The following is a 24,246-nucleotide window of genomic DNA, read 5'->3' as shown; positions in this document are numbered from 1 at the left end:
TGCGCTCTGCTTTGGGAAGAGTGGTCTGTTTGTAGCAGGAGAAGCAGTTTTGTTAAAAAGTTTAAACATTACACACACACACACACACACACACACAGACACACACACACACACACACACACACACACACACACACACGCACGCATGTGTGTGTATGTGTATGTAAACATTCTTTCATGTGTGTGTATGAGTGCACCCAACCACCCAACACAGTGCCTGGTTTTCTCCTTCCAAGATGTGTGTTCCAGGGTTTGAACTCAGGTTGTCAGGCTTGGCAGCAGGAGATGCATTTTTGTATCATTAGATCTCACTGTTTAATCTGTCTGTCTCTCTGTCTGTCTGTCTCTCTCTTTCTCTCTCTCTCTGTGTGTTTCTTCCTCCCTTTCTTTTCCATGCAGACATATTTTTGCTGGCTTGATAATGAAAAGGACCTCCAGATCTCCCTGTTAGATCTGTCCTCCCATGGGAAACAAAAAGCAAGGGGCATTCCTCTCTGCCATTATGGGCTCAGGTGTGGAAGCCTCCTGAGGGGTAGAGGAGCACGTGGTCAGAAACAAGTTGGGTTCCATGGATATCTGTGATTCTAGACTCTGGCCCTTCTGTAGTAGGTGGGAGACAGTGTGTCACTCTGGGCCTGGGGCCAGGGCCAGTTGGTGGCATCATGGCATGATAGAGCGCTTCAGAGTTGTCGCCTCAGCTCTTGTCCTCTCTTTTTCCTCCCTCACTCTCCCATCGTTTGTCTCTCTCAGTCCTCACCGTCTCTTCCTTCTTCTGCCAAATCCTCTTCTCCTTTTGTGGAGCCCATCAGCATCACCCCCCCTCCTCCCATTAGGCCATCAGCATCATCCTCTCATCAGCAACATCATTGCCCCAGTCTAGGCACAGATCCCTCAGGAGACTTCACCTCCCACCCACCTCTCGCCAGGTCAGCCTTGCCCTTTGCAGTGTTCTACCATGGTGGGAATGTGTTCTTTTTGCCCTCCTACAGGGCAGCTGTGGCCCTGTGTTCTCATCCATCACTGTACAGGGAACTACCCAGGAAGAGAATCAGAACAACAATGACTTCATTTTACTTCAGCTAAACGGAAGGTGCTCCTTGGAGCTAGTGGTTACTACACTAGACATCAGAACTCGGGGTGGTGGTTGGGGTGTAGACTTCAGAAATCCCCTGGGAGTACCCTCGGCACTGTCTGGGTAAACCCTACTCCAGTGACTTTGTCCAGGTCTACCTCCTGACCCAGGACTCAGGAGAAGGTGTGGATAGAGGTATAGGTACTAGGCTTGGAGATGGATGATGACCTTGGGCAAATCACTTGATCTGTGTGCCTCTGGAGCCTTTTCTGTGAAATATTGAGGGTAATTTCTTACACACCTGCTCCATCTCTAATTATCGTTGAATAGGACCTTGCTATGATCAGGGTGTGAGCTAGAGGGCAGGCAGCTGTGCCTATATGTGTATTTACATGTGCAGGAGCAGTGAGTGCATAACAGATTTCTTTCTTTTGGGGGAAGGGGTAGGGTAGGGTTTGAGACAGGGTCTCACCATGTAACCTAGACTGTCCCTGACCTACTCATTCTCTTGTCTCCCCAATGCCGAGATTACAAGGGCATCTGGTTTTCTGCCTAGGCCTGTTGCACCAAGCAGCATGGGTCTAGGAAATGGGTTGAAGGCTACAGAGCCATGAGATGGTTGCAACCCAATTCCACTCCTGGCAGGCATCTGCAGGTTCCCTGGCCTGGGCTGTTTGTTTCACAGTGCCTAGATTTCCTCTTTGACCATAAAAGTCTCCCGGAAAGCCTTCCCACAGAGGCCTCAGGGGCTTTCTCAGGGAATGTGCGAGTATGCGCACACAGTCATCGAGTATGTTATCCCAAAGAGCTGTGGTCTAGCATGAAGGAGTGTACTTATGTGTCTGCCCCAGCTCGGGTGAAGGGATCCAGGACTTAGGGCCCTGGCTTTATGAAATACTTAAATTTCAAGTCAGTTTGAACAGTTGAGGCATGCACACATGAGCTTCTACAGATAAGCATGTACTTTATGTAGAGAGGTATGGGGATGAGAGATAATTATTTCTTTGCTGCTATATCCTTCTTGCAATGCCTCTGCCCATAGGTCTGCTCCACCTCCCCCAGATCCAGAGAAAGGATGGTGACCCCTGACAGAGAGCTTCTGTCAGGCTGCTTGGGTTTGGGGCATGTTTACAGACTTAGGCTGAGGGAGGTCTGATGCAGCACTGAGAGGAGGGCCCTAGGTTAGCGGGGGGGGGGGGGGCGGGGGGGAGGTCCTGAACTCAGCATTAGATGGACCATGGCCAAAGTCTGCACAGCAAGGGATGCCGCTCTCTTCCTCCCCTAGATGGTGTCCAGGCCTTGGGTAACCTGGCTCGTAGAACCTGCCTGTCAGAGTGTAGCGTCAGAGTGAAACTGCACTAGATGCCTCAGGGGAGAAGGCAGTGAGGGCTTATGAGTCCAATTTTCCAACTCGAGGTGCTCAGGGTCAAGTCCTTGGACGCCACCAGCTCTTCTCCACATTCCCAACACCACTGCACTAGACCTTCCACGGCTGGATGTGGTCTCTAGGGGCATGTGGAGAGTAGGGGTGTGAGTCAGAAGTGACCAGGCTTTCATCAGCCCTGAATCAGAGGGAAGGCAGGGAGGAGGGTTGGAGTGACTGTAGATAGTCTTGCGGTTCCCCCAGCTAGGAATGAAAGCATCCCCGACGAAACCAAGGCCTTCTGGAAGGTCTGAGGCTCCTGATGCACCCAGATATGCAGGCCATTGGTACACACCCCAGAACAGGACAGGCCACCAAAAGCTTGAGAGAGTTAGGAGAAAGGCTGAGAGGGGTGGGGGTAGGGTGGTAGATCCCTTGGGTTCCTGTGAACTCTGGTTCCACACAGAGGCTTCCCTGTTTCAATTCACTCCCTTGCCCTACAGATCCAGATCCCCTGGCTGAGAGTTGAAGTGGTTTCTTGTTGTGACAAGAGGAATAACAGACTGGGGTCAGGGGACCAACATGGATGTGAGTATTGGGTAGGTAGTCCATCTCCCAGAGTTCTCTTGTAGTGTCTTCATTCGCCTCAGGGCTTTTCTGCTTCCATGTAAGTAGAAAAGAATGGAGGTGTTTTTGGGTTGTGTTGGGTCTTTACAAAGAAGCTGTGGTGGGATGCGGTTTTCTCTTCAAAGCTAGCAGCCACGATACCGTCTAATATAGTGAGGTTGAGGTCTGGCCCATTGCTATCTCCTCCTAGGTCTCTATGGCCCTTTCTTGCTCTTCTTGCTTTCCATCTAAATGCAAGAAATTCCCATCTGTGTCAGGATGGCACAAACATCACAGCTCCCCGCTAGAGCTGGAGAGCCCTAACTGCCCTAGACTGTGCCTCTATCCATCTCGCTAGACAGAAGTGTCACCGCACAGGGCTACAGCCATTCATCTAGCATAGAGTATAAATAAACTCTGCGGGGTTCTATTTACAGTCCGTCTGAACATTGCCTCACCTCCGCTTCCTTTGAGTAGACCCTTGATCCAGGTAGGCTGCTCTAGGCAGTTGTGCAGGCATGGATGAGCCACCACCAACAGCTCCATGAAAGCACTATATGATGAGCCAGGGCCACGCCTACATTCAACAAAGGGCCACATTCGTGACCCTGGCATCTACAGAATCAGGTACCTGTAGCAGAAAGGGTTTAGAGCCCAGTTCTCTTGATCTCCCCACTCAGTTTTATAATCTTTAATAAGACAATACTTTCATTTTCTTAGGACTCTTATGCCTGGAGTTAGGAAAAATTTATCTGGGTGGAGTGTTTTCTTCTCCCAAAGCCAATGGTGTTAGGTACTGGGCACAGGACTGCTGTTTAATAAATGCTTGCTGATGGGCTTGCATCTCTTGGGGAATCCTGTGTCATCATCACTCTTCTCATCCTCGTCATCACCACTCTTGAGGGCAGTTAGCTAGAAATGAGATAGCAGGTGAACTACTATCCTCCATCTCTTGGGTCACAAACCCTCACTTAGCTCCCCTCAGTCCTGAGATCTGAGCAAGGGAGGAGGGCTGTGCGGTGCTGCCATCCTGACTAAGTGTTGGAGAAATAAACAAGATGCTATTATGCCAAGAAGAGAGAGGAGTTACATCAAAAGTATCTCTGAAAGGAAGAAAGCCAATTTTTTTTTTTTTTTTTGCCTTATGTGAGATGCATGGATAGGGGGAGAGAGGGAAAAAAATGCCTGGGTAATTAACTTAATAGGTTTCTTAAAGAATGCCCTTGTGAGTGATGTTCAACACATTCAAGTGTTGACAAGAAGGCATTGAACTTCACGCCCACGCAGCGGGCAGAAGCATGCTCTCGGCTCTGACACACCTTCGTCTGAAACGTGTAGTAAACTCGGTGCTGGGTTGTGAAATTGGTCCCAGGGAATCCATGCTGTGGGGGCTCTGAGGTCAAGGTCCCTGCTCCTAGGTAGGTCAAGGCGGCTATCCTGGATGGAGATCCTACGAGTAGGATAACAGGGGTGGATAACCTTGACTTAGAAGTCTAGGGATGCTGCTGTACAGAATGAAGCCCTGTCCCTCCTTCCAAACCCCAGATGCCTTGAAATACATGAGTCTAACATCCAGGGGCATCTGTGAGATCCCAGGACTCCCCTAGAAGAATTATCAAAGGAATCCAGGTGAATGTGTATCTATGGATTTTCCCTTTCTATGAAATGTAGAGAGGGGAGTGAGGCTGCCAACCATTGGTGAGCTGGCAGAATAGGAACTTTACCTTAGAAGGTGTGTGTGTGTGTGTGTGTGTGTGTGTGTAAGTAACAAATACTGATTGCTCTTGGTTGAAGCTATAGGGGTGCATAAGTCATCTTGATCTCTCAAATAGAGGACAGTACTCTTTGGCAAGCAGCCTGCTTCCAAGGCTGTACATGAGGGTGAGCCTTAACCTCTGTGCCTATTTAGTGTCTACCAGCTACCTCCCTGTTTGTCTGTCATCCGGCCTTCCTGTCATCAGCGATCCACTCATCCATCCTCTCTTTCTGTGATGTGAGGCTCCGACTTATCAGATTAAACTTTTCAGGCTGAGACCTGAGTGGCAAGGGACTCCATGGCAGTGATGGTGGCCAAATTTGCCAAGTGGAATAAAGGTGATATGAATGTCCATGTGAAAGAGCTTTTCTTTTCCTCTTCTTTCCCCTTCCTTCTTCCCTCCTCTCCTCCACCTCCTTTTTTCCTTCCTTCTCTTTCTGAGACAGCGTCTTCTGTGGCCAAAATGCTTGAATTATTTGTGTAGCTGAGATGACGTTGAACTTCTAGTTCTTCTCTACGTCTGGGAATTGGGATTGCAGGCATGTGCTTGCCACTATGCCTGGTTTATGTGATGCTTGGGATGGAACCAAGGGCCTTGTGCATGGCAGGCACACATTCTACTAACTGAGTCACACTCCCAGCCCCAAGAACTTTTCTTTCTTAGGTTCTTAAGAAAATGGTTTAAAACACAACAAAACAAAACAAAATAAAAACAAAACAAAAAACACCACCACCTATGCCTATAGTTTAGACAGCTCATATCAAGGGTGCCACTTAAAAACCCAAATTAAATCCCATGATTTAGGGTTTTTTTTTGAGGGGGGTAGGGCTGGCAAAAAAAAAGATCAGCAACTGTTTTCACCTAAAGACATACACCAGACCGTGTGTGTCTCTGTAAGCTGGGAGAGCGGGCTGACCTGAAATTATGCCTCATTTACAAATGGTGGTCCATGAAGTGGGCCCTGCCTTGTAACTGCAAAGTCTGGATTAGCTCTTTGCTCCTGTCCTGGACATTAGCACTTTGTTTGGGGCTTATTCCTGCCTGGAGAAGCCAGTTCTTGGAAAGTGCAGGATTCTGGAGTTTCAAACACACCCTTAGTATACTTCTAGGAAAAGGGAATGACTGCCCATCTTTCTGGTCACTCCTGAAACATTAGGGCGTGGTGTCAAAGAAAAGGCCCTGTCTAAATAGGGGACACAGTTCATTTCAGTCATCTCCCACACTGCCACTACCATTCTCCACCATGAAGACACATGCTTCTGCCCTTCCTTTTCCTGATTGCCTAATCTGAGTTTCCCAAAGGCAAAGTGTAAGCGTTGATCAGATTCCTCATTTGCCTTTTGACACTGATGTGTGCCAGTTCAGCACACCCTTACTGAGCACCTTCGATGTCTAGAGCCAAGGCTGGTGTTGTGAGGTATGCATCCATAGTCCCCCAGCTCCTTGTCTTAAGGAGAGGTTATCACCCAGATGTTACAGAGCCTCCCATACCATTCTAAAGCCCAGAGGATGAATGACACTCCATGTCAAGAGCCAGGAGGAGCTTTGGAAACCTTAAAAACAAACTGGGTTCCAGAGATGCAACCCTACCTCAAAGCTGCAAGACTGGAGGGTGCACATGGATCTCTGCAGGAATCAGTCATGAGAGTGGCATGTCTTTTTTTTTTTTTTTTTGCACCCATCATACATGCGTATGTTTATTAATGTGCATATGTGTGGAAGCCAGAGGACAAGCTTGTCATTCCTTTTTAGTGTCTCTTAGAGTGTGAATGTGCATGTGGTCTGTGTCTTGGTGTGTTTACACGAGGGTGTAGACTATGTGCAAGTATGCGCACCCGCATGTGTGGAAGTTGACATCTGTAGACTTCCTTCATCACTTTCCACTTTTTTTTTTTTTTTTAATTGAGGCAGGATCTCTCCTTGAACCAAGAGCTCACCAGTTGTGGTAAGTACAGCCAGTCAGCCTGCCCCAGGGATCATCTGTCTCTGACTCTCTAGTGCTGTGACTACCAGCAGGCACCATGCCTTTTATGTGGGTTCGCAGGATCCAGACTCCAGTCCCCACACCTGTGCGGTATGCATTTTACCAAGGGAGCCATTTCTCCAGCTTCAGCTTTGTGTTCTGAGGCAGGGCCTCTCACTAAGACCTGGGGTCTGCCTGTCTCTGCCTCCCCAGTGCTGGGACTACAAGGATACTCCATGACATTCAGATTTTACGTGAGTGCTGGTGACTCGAAGACAGGTCCTCAGGCTTGCACACTAAGCACTTTACCAACTGAGACACCTCCCCAGTCCAAGCTATTTTAGAAAGTAATGTTTATTTCACTTAGAGCAGTGGTTCTCAACCTGTGGGTCATGACCCCTTGGGGGTTTTTGAATGACCCTTTCACAGGGGTTGCATATATCACAGATATCCTGCATATCAGGTATTTACATTACAATTCATAACAATTATGAAATAGCAATGAGAATAATCTTATGGTTGGGGGGGTGTCCCCACAACTTGAGGAACTGTATTAAAGGGTCACAGCATTGGCTTCTAAGGCTTGAGAAAATAATGAAATCACATCAGAGCCAGGTGGGTCCTGAGCAGCTGTCAAGACATTGAGATTTAGAAGTCTAAGGTCAGGGAAGGTGCAGACTTGCTGGAGTGTTTCCTAGGCCTGGATGCCCCGGGAAGGGCAGGAACCAAGGTGCTGGGTTATGCTGTGTGAGTGGCCACTTAACGGCTTTTGGATTGAGAAGAAGAAAATCTCTGGACTAGACTTCCCCACCCTGGCGTGGGAAGTGTGAGGGGCTGGAGCAGGGAGGCAGGAAGTGAGCACAGATGGACAGGCCTGGACAGCTGTGCAGGGAACAGAGCACATCTGTCTGGGAGTAAGTTTGGCAGGGCCCCTCCCACAGCCTCTCTGCAGAGTGTGGGCTGGGTTTGGGTCCCAGATGGGGATTATGATGAGAAAGAAAAGGGCCAAACTAGAGGCTGGGGAAGGAAACTGGAGAGAGAGAGAGAGAGAGAGAGAGAGAGAGAGAGAGAGAGAGAGAGAGAGAGAGAGAGAGAGATTTCAGATGGAAACTAAGAATATTGTTAAGCCTGACCTGAACATCGGGGAGCTCTTGGTCCCCAGACTGATAGCTGGGATACCAGCATGGGACTGATCCAGACCCCAGGAACATGGGTTTCTGTGAGGAGACCTCGGAAATCTACGGGACCTCCCGTAGTAGTTCAGTACTTATCCCTAACATAGGTGTGGACTTTGGGAGCCCATTCCATATAGAGGAATACTCCCTGAGCCAAGACACATGTGGGGTTGGCCTAGGCCCTATCCCAAAGGATACAATAGACTCTGATGACACTTATGGAAGGCCTCACCATCCAGGGGGAGCAGAAAGGATATGTGATAGGTAGGGTTTTAGTTGGGGGGAGTAGGGGAGGAGAGGAGGGAGAGGGAACTGGGATTGTCATGTAAAACAATCTTGTTTCTAATTCAAATTAAAAATCTGCAAAAAAAAAAAAAGGAAAAAAAGGATATTGCTAAGCAATGTGGAAATGTGGAGAGGGAAGACACAAAAGGCAAAGCAGAAAAGTTCGTTGAATGAATAAATGGTTTTGTAGCCTAAAGTAGCCTGAAATTTCCTCTAATTAGCTTCAAATACTGCCAGGAAGTTTATCCCAAGTAGACACCTGGCAGAGATCTTTGGGAGACAGAAGCAGGATCAGACTTCTCCTGGGGAATTTACCCTCGGGCGTGGGGGGTAAGTTCGTCTTTTTGCTGTGTTCTAGGGAGCAGGGCAAAGAGGAAAGGCCTCATTGTTCTGGAAACTGTAGATACTGGCTTGTCATCATGGCCATCTGTGTGGCCTCCATGGGGTGGCTGTCTGTTCTTCCACGCAAAGCTAACACCTGCCCAGTGTGGAGCTGGAGAGGTGGAGCATCTGGAGGTGGGCTGCCACAGAGAGGGAAGCCATCTTGGCAGCTGATAGAGTCCCCTGCGTCCACTCTTCTGCCACCTTCACTGGTTCCCACTGTGTGAACAGAGGGAGATGGGAGCTTGCACTCCAGCTCTGCTGGGCACTCCTGCGTCACCCACTCTTCTTTGAGCCTCGGCCTTCTCATCTGTATAATGGGAGGCTGTGCCAGTGGACCCCAGTGACTCCTCTAAGCTCTTCTGTCTTGAAATCTGGGAGGGTGGCAGGCGGGAATATGGCCTTCGAAGGTTGTTCCTGTGTCCCGTGTGTTTGGGCTGGGCACTTTGCCTTCACTCTGGCTTGGGAAAAGGGGAAGAAGGCTCAAGAGGCACTGACTTCACCGGCTGCGCGCTGGGCTCACTCACTCGTGCAATGGTGACTCCTCTTTCTGGGTTGACAGAGCCCGGTCCTGTATGGGGTCAGGAGGTCAGAGTGATTCCACCAGTTTCTCAGACTCTTGCTTCTGGTTTCCAGATGTCTAGTAGGTACAACAGACACACCAATAGGCAGGCAGGAAGAGCTCTAATAGTCACTGTAGTCATCACCATCATCATGCCCATGATTAATATTGCTAAACATTTATTGTTCTTTATTCAGCCCTGTACAGTGGATGAGTAAATTTGCAGGAGGATCTGACCACAGACACTGGCCCCATCCTAGGCATCTCTTAGAAACCGGTGAACTTGACCTCTACCTAGAGGCCAAATCTCACTCATGGCAGAACATGGAACCAGAGGCTTTGAGCTCTTGTGTTTGCCAGGATGCTCTTCTGGAGAAAGATAAGCATCAGAATTCCATGTTCCTGCTGTTGCTTCACAGCCGTGCCTTCCAATGATCTCTACCCCTGTAGTCCTACACCAGGGTACAGCAAACAGTGCTGGCTCAGCGTTGATTGATACTAATTTTTGTAATGATGAATTATGATACATTTGGCAGGGGAAGGGGGCCTGGAATAACCCAGGGGGCTAGGAGCTTCTGGCAACTGAGAAATCCTTGTCTGGGGCATCTTCCAGGCTAACGCCTAGAGCTTGAGAGCTGCGGGTTGCAAGACTAGCGTGGGATTGTTTTGCAGGCAGGGTGGCAAGCTGCAGACAGGAGGTGAACTGCGGGCGCCTCCTTCTGGCCCTGCAGGGCTGGAGCAGGCCTGGGGAGGGCTCCTGCCTGAACCTTAACCCCAAGGCTGTGGTATGTGACCCTCCCTGTCCATGAGCCCCTTCATGGTCAGAGGGAGAGAGGAGAGCCCCAGCTCTGGAGAGCTATTTGAAGAGCGAGAAGGAGGCTGTTATGTAACCAGTTTACCTCCTCATCAAAACTGGTGACTAATTCAGACCTTCGCTGCCAGATTGGCTCAGCAGCCTTGCTGTTAGCTTTAGAGGGCTCAGCCAGCCTGTGACGGGTCCTCACACCCTCTGCTGGATAGATTTCCTCTTCACTGGTCTCAGCTCTCCAGATGTAACGTCGGTCTAGGAGCTACCCAGACCTGGGTAGTTAGCCAGGCAAGCATTTCCTCTCCATGTCCAGCCCCTCCACTTCTGTGTGTTTTCCTGCTTTGATAAAGGAGGCCACAGGAAGAGAGTTCTGTCTGCCAGGAGACCCACTTGCCTGGGAGCTCACGGAGGTCTGTCATCTGTTCCCCAGTGACAGTGGCCAGGGGAAGCAGGCAGCCAGGCTGGGAGCTTTAGCTTACAAAGGTTAAGGGAGTTGGGCTCAGAGCTCAGTGGCCAATCTCACTGTGACTCAGGGTGGAAGGGCCAGCCCCAGTCTTCTGACCTTGGACTGTGGGGGTAACTGGATTCTAGGATGATGCCCCTGGGGACTTATGCTCACTCCTAGAGTTGTTCTTGTTCCAAAGCAGGTGTGTGGGGCACACAGTCCTTTTCTACTGCAGAAGGCTGTCCTCAGGAAGCCAGCCGCACCTGTTGGCATGTATGTGGAGACAGCTCTCAGAGAGACAAAAGCAGGTATTTCCTGTGACAGTTCCAAGGCACTTGCCATAGTGAGTATGCCCGTTGTATGCCAGGGCTCGTTTTACTTACTCCTTTACTTTGGCCCAAGAATCACCTGGGGCCTTGGATTATTCTCATTTTATAGGCGAGGAAGCAGAGGCTGAAAGAGAGTGTGTGGTTTCCCAAAGCTGTTAAGTGGCTGAGCTGGGATTTGAACTGATGTCTCAGAGCCTGGGAAGCTGGATCTGGTGTGACACTTCTCTGTGGCATTCCCAGGGCTGCCTCAGAGGTCTTTGAGACAAGCCCCGTCCCAGCAACTTCACAGCAACTGCCCTGCCAACTCCAGAAGATAATGCAGCCTTGTGTTCCTCCTGCCACTTCCTTCCTCCAGGCAGCTCACAGACATGACCTCACTCATGTTCCCAGATCCCTTAAGACCTGGGAGATTCTGACTTCTGAATTCCCAGGGAAAAAAGGCAGGCACAGAGAGGCACGGAGACCAGCCATCAGTCACACAGCTAGTCAGGGCTGAGACTGGCCTTTTCTGTCCTCAAGGACAGTCACTTAGCTTGGTGGATAGGAGCCCAAATCACCCCTAAGATCTTGAAAGGGTGGGAAGGGTGCTCCTCCTGGGGTAGGGGTGGGGTGGGGGATGATTCAGAGACTGAAACAACTCCAAGGGAGTTGGGCTGGTGTTGAAAAGGGAAATCTGAGATGCACAGAAATTCGAGCCTTATGGAAAGCAGGGGTGGCCTGGGACCCTCCTGCCTGCCTGCCTGTGCTCCAGCTTCCCTTGCTGGAGGCCATGGGGATCAGAGCAGTCTGGTGTGATGGTCAGAAACTTGCCTTTGGTAGGGTGATCCCTCAGTTACTCACTCCATTCCTTCTTTTTACACAGAGTGGGAATGCTAACTCAGGAAGATGACTGTGTGGGAACTGTTTCATTCTCAACCACAGAGCCTGCAAGAGGGCCACGGCTGCTGTCCCTAGCCCCATTTTCTCTGCCAGACACATCCATCTCTCTCTCTCTCTCTCTCTCTCTCTCTCTCTCTCTCTCTCTGTGTGTGTGTGTGTGTGTGTGTGTGTGTGTGTGTGTGTGTGTGTAAATGGCTTTGAAGTGATTGAACTACTTCTCAGGTTGATGTCCTAGGCCCCAAATCTGGCTTTCCCTCAGTGCCCTTCATACCTGGTATATGTGGTAGTCAATGCCTGGTCCTCACTGTGTGAGCCATCCCTGGGCAGCCTCACACAAAACTTTCTGTAAAGGCCCAGGTATTGGATGTCTGAGGCTTGGTGGTGGTGGTGGGGTCACACATGGTGTTAGTCATATATTCTCTCTGTGTTTGCTTACCATCTTTGAAAAACACAAAAGCCATTCTTAACTTCCAGGCCCTGCAAAAGCAGGCTGATAACTAGAGTAAAGGTAGGCAAGGGAATGGAAACAGGAAATACCTGGCATCCAGATTTGGGTAGCTGTGTGCCCTTGAACCTTTCCTTTAACCCCTTTCAGTTATAATGATGCTGATCCAACTCCATGCTTTTCATTGACGTCAAAGTGGAACACGTACTGAGCGCCTTTTGGGTACTGGGTGCTGTGTGAGGGAGGGCTGGGTGTACTCAGGCATCCCTCCTTCCAGGATGCCTTTGCTTGTGGATGGGACAGGGCTCTCAATCCGGGGCTGTGGAAGAACAAAGTCCAGACCAGGGGCGGGGCTCTCTCTCTCCTGTGTGGCCTGAGGTCAGGGGAGGGCTTGAGGCCCTGGAAATTTTGAGATTTTTAATTTTATTCTCTCTCTCTCTCTCTCTCTCTCTCTCTCTCTCTCTCTCTCTCTCTCCTCCCACTCTCCCTGTCTCCCTACTTCTCTCAGAAACACAGGGAGAAGGGGCTGGCTCTCTCTAATTGTCAGGATACCTCATCATTGCTCAGCCTGTGCCATCTCATGGCTCCTTCCGAAGGGTTCAGCTGGGACCCACCTCCTGGGATGTCACTCAGCAGGGTCCAGAAACCCTGCTGCTCATTTCTCCTCGCTGCACTTGGGCTTTCCCCTGTCTAGCACTTTATTGCATCATCTCAGTTAATGCTTACAAACCCATGAGGTGTCTTTCTGACTCCCATTCCAGAGGCTTATGGCAGCCAAATAAGTTGCCCAGAGTCACTTAACTGGTAAGTACTGTAAAATCTGAGTCCAGGCAGTTCAGTTCTAGTGCCCTCCCTCCTAGTTACAAAATTATATTGCCTCTCTTCATTACTTATAATTGCCCCAAACTGTAATTAGAAGTTTATGGGTCTGTAAGCATCTTACGAACGGAGACTGGGACTAACTCATGACAGCTGCCCTGGAATGCAGCACATAGTATAATGCACACAGTAGGTGCCTAATGGATGTTTATGCAGTGAACCTTGAAACTGTAGGGCTGAGGCCACTGAGGAAGGTGACATATCTTAAACAGGCATGGGAGACAGACATATGGCAACAGTATTGGGGGAGGGGGGCTTCTGGAACCTTGCAGGGGTAGGTGCTCGGGGAGCTTGTGACATACCTAATCTTACAATTGCCATCCTAGCAAAGGCAGCAGAATCGCGTCTTGACCCACTTACTACAAGGTCTAGGATGCTTTGCACATAGGTGCTCCAAGTCCAGAATAAAGAAGAACCATTCAAACCCTTAGACAACATTCTCATCCCTGTGGGATGGACTTGGGCAAAAGCGCCCCCTGAAGGTAAGGCCTGGACTATGTGACCTTAAACGGGCCTCTGAACACTGCGGTCACTGAGTTACACACAAGGAGGTCCCTGTGTGTAAATGCTCATGTGTGCTAGTTGTTCTTATTTAGGGTAGAGCAGGAGGATGCATATGAGACCTTTATTTTCTGCCTGGCCCTTGCTCATGGTGGGTGGGGCTTGTCCCACTCAAAGCTAACAGAACCCTCCTGGCGTGCTCCAGTGGGCCTGTGAGGTCATGCACCCTGGATTGTAAAAAAGCAGCTGTTGTATCTTGCAGGTGGGTCTGTCTAGGGAGCTGTGGTGTGTGTGTGTGTGTGTGTGTGTGTGTGTGTGTGTGTGTGTGTGTGAACACTTCATTGTGGTGACTGGCAGTGCCCCCTCAAGTCAACTGGAAAGCACTTTGCTTGCCTGGAAGAGGCCCAAGGCGTGTGTGGTTGCAGGCGTGGCAAGGCGAGGCTATGGGGGAGGAGGGAGGCTGGTGAGTGAGAAGACACCCCCTGCAACCCGCATTCATACAAAATGCATTTCCCAACGTATCCCTCTGGCCTGTCGAGGCCCTTCTGCTCACTGCTCTGTTTATACATGATAGACAACTAATTAACAGCAGAACCTCTTGAAAGGTCTTTTCAGAGGTAATGTTCTGACAGATTATGTCAGCAAGGAGCACTGATTTGTCTAAGCATGGATCACATTGTTTCAGATTGAATGAGGTGAATATTAAATTGCTTTAAATGTACTCTTCATAAAGCACTAATTACACACTCCCAAGGGAGAACAGCCAAGGAATACTAAACAGCAGCGAAGTCAACAGAGGGGTCTTTTTATAGTATGTTGCTGGGCTCTGTGTTTTTCTGTCTCTCTCTCTCTCTCTTCCTCTCTCTCTCTCTCTCTCCCTTTTTTTACAGTAAAATCACAGCACGCTAAAGAATACACATTTATAGCACAATGCTTCTCATCTAATTATATGGCAATCATTAGTTTTAAGCTGGATGCATTATATTTTCTTTGATATATTATGCCTGAGGCGCAACTCTGTATTTATTGCTGCTACTGGCAGATTTTAGTCCCCTACCCCCCTTCAAAGCCCCAACTCCTCTCTACCCACCACCCCTTAACAAATTATTTAACCCCTACTGTTAGTTTGCTTATTGTCTCAAAGGGGGGAAAATCTCCACAATTTAAATTGGCAAAAAAGGGGCCAGACAATAAACCCTTGGTTAACTTAAAGAAAAGAAAGAAAGGAAGGAAAGCTCCTGTGTTCTGGGAGCTGTGTGTTTGGTTATTAACCAGGTGGTGTCCTGAATGCACAATTTCTCTCCCCACCCCAGTAAAATTCCCTTGTAACAAATCTTACCAGATCCCGCTGAATTCCCACTTGGCTGAGTTTCATTGTCCCTCAGGGAAAAAGATATTTATATGTCTATAAATATATATATATATATCTGTAAAGAGACGCAGGGGTGGAAAGCCATGAGGGTTGGGGGGGCATTCCTTCAGAAATGCCTGTCCACAGATGCTGCCAGCATCCTGCTCCAGCAGCCTTTTTCTGGGTCTCACTGACTTTCACCCTTGCCATAGTTACGTAGAGGCAAAGTTAATTCTGAGCTGCCTTGGAGTCCCAGATCTGAAGTCCAGGAGGGAGGAGAAGAATGGCCTGATGTTGGCCCTTCATTGCCAGGTCTCCAGTGACTGATGGCACTACAGCTAAAAGATACCGCGTGTCTTCGGGGAGATAGAGCTCCTTGACCATTGAGTAGCAGAGCCCTTGTGTGCCTGTAAGCCCAGAACTTGGGAGGTGCAGGCAGGAAGACCAGGAGTTCAAGATTATACTTGTTTATACGGGAAGCATGAAAACTGGCCTGGGCTACCCAGACCTCAAACAACATCAACAAACCAACACAACTTCCAGAGTGTATTTCTTCTATGGTCATCCTTTTTTTTTTCTCTGCACTCTGAACCTTTGGTCTATTGGAAAGGATCAAAATTATCTTTGCTCTTAGTTTTAAAGCCGGATGATCTTGATAGAACGGCACAGGGCACACCATTTACTACCCCGCAGCCACCTGCAGTTCCAGCTGGACACCTGACTCCTGACTGATCCACTTCAGACAGAGTAGATCCAAACAGCTATTTTTTAAAAACAAATTTGGCCAAGGGCAAAGGAATGGAGAGACAGCTGTCTCTTTGAGAGCTAGAAGTTATTGAGTCTGCCTCTATTGTTGCTGATGGGCCATCCGTACAGTATCCCCACCTATGAACGTATTTGTTCTTAGCTCTGGGTCTGGTCCTATGGTGCTCAGCTCAATGATGTATAGCTCAACTGCCTGGAAGGTGTTCAAGGGCAGTGACAGCTAGAGCTGGCACTCCTTTCAAATCTTGCACAGCCACCTGCTACTCAGTAGCCCTTGGGTAAGTGACAATGTTTTCTTTATGCTTCTGTTTCCTCCTTCTCTGTACCCTGGTAATTGGAGTGCCTGCCTTGCAGGGTTTTGTGAGGAGGAAGGAGATCATACATGTTACTTCCAGCCTGCTGGGCCACCGCAGGTCCACTATTATTGTTGTTAGAAAACTTGTGCTGTCAATGACGGAGAAGAACTACATGTGTCTGGTGGTGCCGGCCTGTAGAGTTACTTGGGAGACTGATGCAAGACAATAGAAAGTTCAGGGCCTCTCTGGGCTACAGATGAATTCAAGTCTGGTCTTGGCAAATTAGTAGGACTCCCTCTCAAAATAGCAAGTATGAAGAGGGGTAGGGTCTGGTGATCAGGTCCAGTGAGAAGGAGTGATTGACATGCAAGTCTGACATTGAGGATTTTGATCTCCAAGCCTTGCAAAACTTGGATGCAGTGGCACTTATCTGTAAATCTAGCACTTCCATGACAAGATGGGAGGCAGAGACAGGAGGATCTCCTGGAAGTTCATTGGCTAACATGGCACATTGATGAACACAAGGGACCATGCTTTAAAACAAGATAGTTTTGGTGGGGTTGCAAGTTAATACAGTCATTATGAAAATCAGTTTGGAGATTCCTCCCCAAAATTTAAAAATAGAATGATCCACTGTTTTACTTCTGGGCATATAACCAGAAAATTCCACATTCCACCTGAGAGGTGTTTGATCCCCACGGGTACTTTATTGTTGGTTATTCACTATAGCAAGGGAATGAAACCAACCCAGTTGTCTGAGCAGGTAAAGCTACAATGAAAGCTGGTACTGACATGAGATGGAATGCTATTCAGCTCTAAAGAAAAATAAAATTGCAAAACTTTCAAGAAAGTGGATTTAGAATGTATAATATTAAGCAAAGTCACACAGTCTCAGAAAGAAAGAAAAAACACTCACATGGGGATCCTAGTCTACTATATATGTGTATGTATGTATATGTATGTAGACAATGTATATATGATTACTGTATACTAGAAAGGTGAACAGTAAAGGCTAAATGTTAAGTAATGAAGGAATAAATGCAGGTAAAGGACACAAGTCATGAAGGAGGTAGTGAAATTAATTGCTTTTCTAGTTTTAACTCTGTCATTGATTTTTTTCCCTTTGTGTGTGTGGTAGATGAGTGCCACATGAATATGAAGATGTCAAATCCAATGTGGAGCTCTCCAGCTTCAGGATGGCCATTCTAACCATACAGAAGTTCATTGAGATGTATAGACTTTGGGTCTGGCTAATTTTGCTGTGTGTTTTTTATTTGAGAGTTCTTTCCAATAAAGTTTTAATTAACAATAAAAAAGCAAGGAAGGCGAGGACTGACACAAGATGTTATCTTCTGACCGTATATGCTGTGGCATGTACACACACACACACACACACACACACACACACACACACACACACACACACACCAACGAAACCGAAATCTATGTTTTCCAAGAACTGTGTGGTTCTGATTCTACCTTTGTGCCCCATGTGAGGTTAACTTTCTTTTGACCCAGCTGCCTTCAAATGTCTTGTTAACTCACAAGTGTCCATTTCACTAGGTGACCCCCTTGCTGGACCTGATCACCCAGTCTCTGCTTTCAAAGACCCCTCAAGCTCAGAGCCTCTCTCTCTCAGAAGGACTCCTCAGAGCCTTGGCATGCTGCTCCCTTGGCATGATGTCATAACTGCCCCACCCATTTTCCCTGAGAGGAATCTCAAGGAAGTAGAAATGGATCAAGGATGAAGGAAACTAGCAGAAAATTGATGGAGCTCCTCTTCCCCAAACGCCATAGCACTTGAGACTCATGGGTGTGGGATGCTCCTTAGCTATAGGTGACCCTCTCTCTCTCTCTCTCTCTCTCTCTCTCTCTCTCTCTCTCTCTCACACACACACACACACACACACACACCCACCCACACACACACACACACACACACACACACACACACACACACACTGGTGCCTTTGCATCTGCCACACTAGAAACCAGCAGATGATGGGTGAATCTTCTAAAAGTACTGAGCTAACTGATAGTCCCCCTGGTCACTGTATTTGACAGCTCCAAACCAGGCACCAGGATGGCTCCCTATTAATGTGACCAGTGTAGGCCCTTAAAGGGACTGAATGCTCTGTTGTCCATATCTTTGCATCCCTAATGCCTTAATCTTTGAAACTGTGTTGTGCGTGAGGTCTTATGGGACAGCACATGCTGGGGATTTGAAGTCTCCCTGGTTGAAGTGTGGTTCCACCAACCCCGACTGGTCATGCCTTCTCAGTAGAGCCCTGGGGCAGATATAGAGTGGAGATCAGGGACACCTTCCAGTGGTTTTTTTTTTTTTTTTTTGGTGTGTGTGTGTGTGTGTGTTAGGACAAACAGTGGTCATCCTGGACCCTGCCTGGCAGCATTTGGTACCTCTTACCTACCCTTAATCTAGATACCAACCAACTCATGGCATAGAGGCCACCACAGTCCTTGGGGTTTGCCCTGGCAATGGGTGAAGGTGGGCTAATGTTTTTTCCCACTAAAGGCAGACTCAGTTCCTTTGTCGTGTCAAATTCTACAGGCATGTCATCAGTCCTGCCAGGGATCTAGCTGAACACTCCCTCTGCATTCCCTTCTCCTTTGGTAGTCTCACTGAGTTCTCAGTTCTTCTTAGGAACGTCTCTTCTCAGGGACAAATGCAGCCCCACAGGAGCCCAGCTCAGTGCTGCCAGGACCACCTGTATGCATCCCCCAGCTTCTGCTTTCTTATCTCCCATGGCTGATTCTGCCAAAGTTGGCATCAAGGAAGACAGTGGGTTTTTTGTTTGTTTGTTTGTTTGTTTTTTATTACTCTCCAGCTAAAGTCCTTTCTACAATATTGCCTGTTGGTTCTAGGATAGCACATAAACTCTTTGGCATGTGGACATGTGAGTAGATGCACACACCTATGGCCTTATATATTGGCTCCACACTCTGGGTGGGTTCCCTCCACAACCCATTGATTGCCATGGTTTCATAGGTTCTTACCTCTCGCTTTCTAGAACTCATAATGACGCAACTGTGTTTTATCTATTTGTCCTCTCCCAGCCTAACACAACAATCCAGGCGTCAACTGGGTTCTGGATACAAGTTTGGTAAATTACACACCCATGATTCTTTACGTTTAGGACTCTAAGGAATCACCCTGGTGGGAATCATGCATGTGGAAGCTATTTTGAAGGGAGAGTGCTTGCCTCATACCAGGTCTAGTTGCCAGCCCTTTGGCCTACTTGGATGGTCCTTGCTCCTCTGCCAAGTTCATGTTTGCTCCCTCACTCTTATATTGCATCTCTGGGCTGTTCTATTGCAGTGAGTCCTTCTGGTGATGGGGTCATGGTGGAAAGGATGTGCTCTTCAGGATCAGACAAGTTCATGGGACTTTGGACTGTGAAGCCCACATACAGGCAGTGAGCATTTGGACAAGTCTTTGCGTAGTAGAAAGATGGTGATCATCATATTGGCACTATCCTTGCCTTATCGGAGCTTTTGGTCTCCAGTAATTTATTTAACTGACTGAGCATGGGCCTTCTCATTTACCTAAGGAGCCCAGGAGGACCATTCTACAGGGTTACTGTAGTGGAAATGCACACATGAGACATTTGATAAGGACTAAATGCTTCATAAGGTTTCCAAGTGGGCATTCGTTTCTAACCCAGGAGTATCAGAAGAAACTGGCCCTTCTGGGATGGGAGCACCTCTGCACATCTCTTTAAGGATGGGACTTGGTGCTTTGATATATCTCTGTCCCTGGCCTTGGTGGTAACCAGGAATGGGACAGAGGCTGGTGAACATGGAGAGCATCTGTGCTTCTGGTGTAGAAGCCTGCCTGCCTGGGGAATGTGTTATAAAGCATGAAGCTGCCCCTCCCCCACCCTGGGGAAAACATCCTCCTTATGTCCTAAAGGTATCTTTTCTCTCCTGGATGCAGGCTTCTTCGTCCTGGCTCAGAGATGCCTAAGACCTTCTGCTCCATGCATGGTGTGGCAAAACACAAGCTTTGGAAGAGGCCAAACAGGTTTGGAATGATGGCCTACAGGGCTATAGTTGTGCAGGGTTCCCTGCAACTCAGTTTTCTCATGCGAAAAGTGGGGCTAACAGTACTGTCTCGCTTACCTTGTTGAGGGGATGGAGAGAGTGGCACACGGGTGGCATGTGAGTTTCTGGGTCCTCTGTAGGCCTCACTAAAGAGTACCGTGGCCTTAATGGATTCTCTCTCCTCAGGAGTCCTCACACTTTAAAAGATGGTGCTGGGTGGTTTAACACGGTGCAATAGGTTGACTGGGGTGACACTTCAGGGGAAAGCAGTGGGGTGGAGACAGGAGATATTTTGGGGGCAGGAAGTGGCCCTCCTTCACTTCTGAAATCACACCACTTAGACTAGCAGTTCTCAGCCTCAAAGCTGTGACATGCTGGTGTGGGACCAGCAGTTGTGAGATGCATCACAGACAAATACGTTACTAATAATAAAGTGTTGCAGTTTTCGAATAATTTCCCCCTATTTTTTCTTTTGTGTAAATTAGAGGGAATTCAAGGTTATCTCTCTCGTGTCGTCAGACCTAATCTCATGCCCATGCGAAGAGGAAGGACCTGGGCATTGGGCCTGGCTTTTCAGAGATGCATATACTTGGTCATTGGGTCATGGATGCTCTGGATGTCATGGGCTCAAATCCCTGCCTGGGAGACAGAGAAGCCCAGTGATGAAAGTCTTTGAGAAATAGAGACAAGGGAACAAACACCTGCTTTCTGCATCTCCACAGGTGACACAAACCAGCACCTGCCACATGATGCCAATCAATGATGCTTAAATATATGCCCTGTTGGTGGTGACAGCATAGTCAAAGAAATGTCCCCAAAGTGGAGGAAGTGAATGAAGGAGAAGCAAAGTGGTGGGCCTCTTGGGGTGCCGAAGAGAGTCTATAGTTTGGGTATGGTGTCAGACGCACAGCAGAACCACCACCAGGGTGTTTAGTTAAGGTCTGCATCCTCAGGCTGCATGCCTCCCATCCTAGTACTCAGGAGACAGGAGAAGGCAGATCTCCGAGTCTGAGGTCAGCCTGGTCTGCACAGTGAGTTGTAGGTCAGCCAGGACTACATTTCCCCCTCTCCGCCCCCTGAAAAGATCTATGTCCTTGTCCTATATGTTTGCACATTCACAGGAAAATGCTAGTACACCTCCAAGGAGTCCTAGATACACAACTACAAGGGGCTTTCTCAGAGCACCTGCTGGGGGTTCCCTAAATGTATTGGGAAGGGACAGTGGGATAATCACATTAACTTGGGGGCTTTGGGAGCCTTGGGGTCTCCTGCAGGTCCAGGTTCTGCCCATGAGCTCTGTTTACACGGCATCTTCTTGTTCCATTTAGTGGCTTGGTGTCTGCTCTCAGCTACCTACCCCCGGGGAGATGACTGACTCTGCTTGCCTCATTAACACCAGTGCTTATACAGACAGGATCTTCATCAGAGATCTAATTTCTGGTGACAGCTCTGCAGTACAGTAAGAGCATGCGTGAGGCCCACAGCATGTTCGGAAGTGTTCTGTGCCTGGGGTTTCACCGTGCAATCTTGGTAAAAGGGGCTGGACAGACAACCCCCTTTAAATGTGAGGCTCCGGGAGGCTGAGGTGACTGTTCTTAGGCCACCCATTTGGAGTTCATTTTATTTGCTTTGTGTGTTACTTTTCAACCCACCCCCTCAGTTGCCAAGGAAACAGTGATGCATCGTAGGGTGGGGCCTGAGCTGGTCAATAGAGTCTTCTGAGGCCACATCCAGGGAGGTGGGCCTGGGGCATGTGTTAGTACTAAGGAAGAATTGGAACAGAGTGGGGATGGGGTGGGAGTGGTGGGCTGCTTGGCCCCCTGCAGGCCCCAGTCATACATTCTCCAGAGACCTGCCCTTCACCATGCTACCAGCAAACAGATACAAGGCAAATATAGGGCAGTGGCAACAGTCCATCCTGCCTTGGTATTTGTGGGACTTTACCAGGTCCAAAGCCTCTGAAGACTACAAATCAGTCAGGAGCCAGGGAAAAATGGATTTCTTGTAGTAGATAACTTGGTGAGGTGGCATGGGCTAGTGCTACACTCAGCCAGTTCCTTCTCTGTGAAGTGTCCTCTGTGTTCTCCAGGGAGGCACTTCCTGGCTTCCCATCCTAATCTCATCATCTGCGTCTATACCAGGATCTTTAGGACCTCCTGCCAGTATGTTTTGGCTCACTACTGTAGGCCTCTTTGTGTACCATTCTCAAACCCCCATCTCCTAGGCCCATCCTTACTTCTTCGGTCTAACCACTCCAGCTGGGAAAATAGTCTGCTCCTTGGGGTTTTTTATCCTGGGGTGTGTATTGGGCAAATCGTTATGCTCGGGTCTCTCTCACAGTCCTGGATGTATAAGGATATTCCGAGTTCCATCCTTGGCCCCAGGCTGTTCCTCCATCTGGTGAGTTGACTAAGAGCCTGCATAGGGTACCCAGAACCTCTTTTTCAAGATCCTCTCTTTGGGGCTGTGTGGGTACCCTCTGTGGTCTTGCCAACAGCTAGAAAAATCATACCTTGACATTATGCCAATCTTCTCCCTACTACAGAGCTCCCTATATCCATTCCCTCATGCTGTCATTTCCCCCTATCACCCAGTCTCAAAACCCAGGAGTTATTTTTGATTCATCTATCTCCTTTATCACCCATATCTAGTCGCTTATCAAATTCTGTCAGTTCTTCCTTCAAAATGTCTCTAGCATATGTCCCTTCCTTCCTTAAAAATAAATTTCATTGTTTTTTCCTTTGTATAACAGAGAAATATGTTCAGTGTGAAATATTTCAAAAGTACAGTACCCGTGACCAAAGAAGACAATTAATTAATTAATTAATGAGAAAAAATAATCACCCACTAGTCCCATTGTGTGGCTACTTGCCAAGTCTCTGACCCTGATAATGTGTCTGTACCCTTCACCTTTCCCTTTCCTCCCATTGTTCCCCATCCCGGCCAGCATGCTTCCTTCAAGGTCTCAAACTCTTGTCACTTGCCCCTCCCACCCTCTTACGCTCTGGCCAGTCTAAGCGCCTCAAACACTTTCTTCAAAACTTCCTATCTCCAGCCTGTTGAATTCAGGGAAGTTGAGAGTCCATAGGAAGCAGGTGCCCCACCCGGGGGTTGGGAGGGAGAAGCTCACAGTTTGGCTAGCCTATGGCCAGTTCGTCTGTGGGCATTAGAAAGAGGCTTGCCTTATTCAGGGTGGAAGTTCATGGTATGTGTGAATGTATCCCCCAAAGTCCATCCAGTGAAGACTTTACCCCCTGATACTATTTGGAAGTGATTGGGCTAAGATGAGGCCATGGCCAGATGGCACTAATGGTAAGAAGGTGAAGAGAGACTCGGGTATGCATGCTTGCTCGGCTTCCCCACCGTGAGCTGCTCACATGCAGGCCAGATACCAGGGCCACACTCTCAGACTCCTCAGCTTTCAGCCTCCAGAACCACCACTGTGCAAATCTAATCCCCCTCCCCCGCCACGTTTTTGTATGTGTGTATGTATGTTCATATGCAAGTGACTTCATGTGTGTGCTGTTCACATGCACATGTGTGCAGAGGGCCAGAGGACACTTTTGGTGGTTGTTCCTCATGAATGCCATTTGCTTTTTGAGTTGGAGTTTCTCACTGGACCTGGGATTCACCAATGAGGCTAAGGCATATTGGCCACCAAGTCCCAAGCATCCTCTGGTCTCTACTTCCCCAGTGGTGGGGTTACAAGTGTGCACTAGGGAACATGGCTTTTTTAAAATGTGGATTCTGGGGATTGATCTCAGGTCCTTATGCTTGTGTAGCATGAACTTTTACTAATTGAGCCATCTGACCACCCCCCAAAACCTGTTCTTTGTAGATTAACCTTTCTTAGGTATTTTGATACCAAGACACCAAGAATGGGCAAATAAGTGACTTGGTAGGTAGAGAACAAGCTTCCTCCTGGGGAGCAGTGAACAATTCTAGGAGGTGGCTCTGGTCAAATACCCTCTGTCACATGGTTGGCAAGGCCTAAGCTTCTGGCTTCCCAGCACTTACCATCCTTGCTTGAGCTGGGCTACACCCTGCTTCTCAAAAATGTGTGTTCTACCTCTTCCTAGGCTTCTGCTGAAGTTCTACCATTCTCCAGCATCCTCCGTCTCCCTCCTCTTCTTATGTACCCACTTCTGTGGCTCAGGGTCAACCCTCAAATGTGTACAGAGTTCAGACAGTTTCCCTGAATTCATTAGTGGGTAGGATGGGGATCTGTGATGAGGACCTGGGTCTACCAGATATCCCTCTCTACTATTAAAACAACTTCCCAACTTTTCAGTGTTGCTTGTTAAAGATGTTTCTAATTTATAA

General features: G+C 48.4%; 1 protein-coding gene and 1 long non-coding RNA gene across 2 annotated transcripts in view; one reads left to right on the top strand and one right to left on the bottom strand.

Moving 5' to 3' along the window:
• Positions 1 to 24,246, bottom strand: part of Pebp4 (phosphatidylethanolamine binding protein 4) — a 204,504-nt gene that overhangs the window by 29,403 nt on the left and 150,855 nt on the right. The window lies entirely within an intron of this gene.
• The window catches only part of LOC118239648, a 30,844-nt gene continuing 8,890 nt past the window's right edge, over positions 2,293 to 24,246 (top strand). The window contains exons 1-2 of the long non-coding RNA XR_004772369.1: positions 2,293 to 3,033; positions 19,817 to 19,903. This is a non-coding gene — a long non-coding RNA (uncharacterized LOC118239648). The remainder of the gene's footprint in view (positions 3,034 to 19,816; positions 19,904 to 24,246) is intronic.

This window comes from Cricetulus griseus, assembly GCF_003668045.3.
Source record: "Cricetulus griseus strain 17A/GY chromosome 1 unlocalized genomic scaffold, alternate assembly CriGri-PICRH-1.0 chr1_1, whole genome shotgun sequence".
In the NCBI taxonomy this organism is placed as follows: Eukaryota; Metazoa; Chordata; class Mammalia; order Rodentia; family Cricetidae; genus Cricetulus; species Cricetulus griseus.
This window is presented reverse-complemented; position numbering and strand designations above follow the sequence as displayed.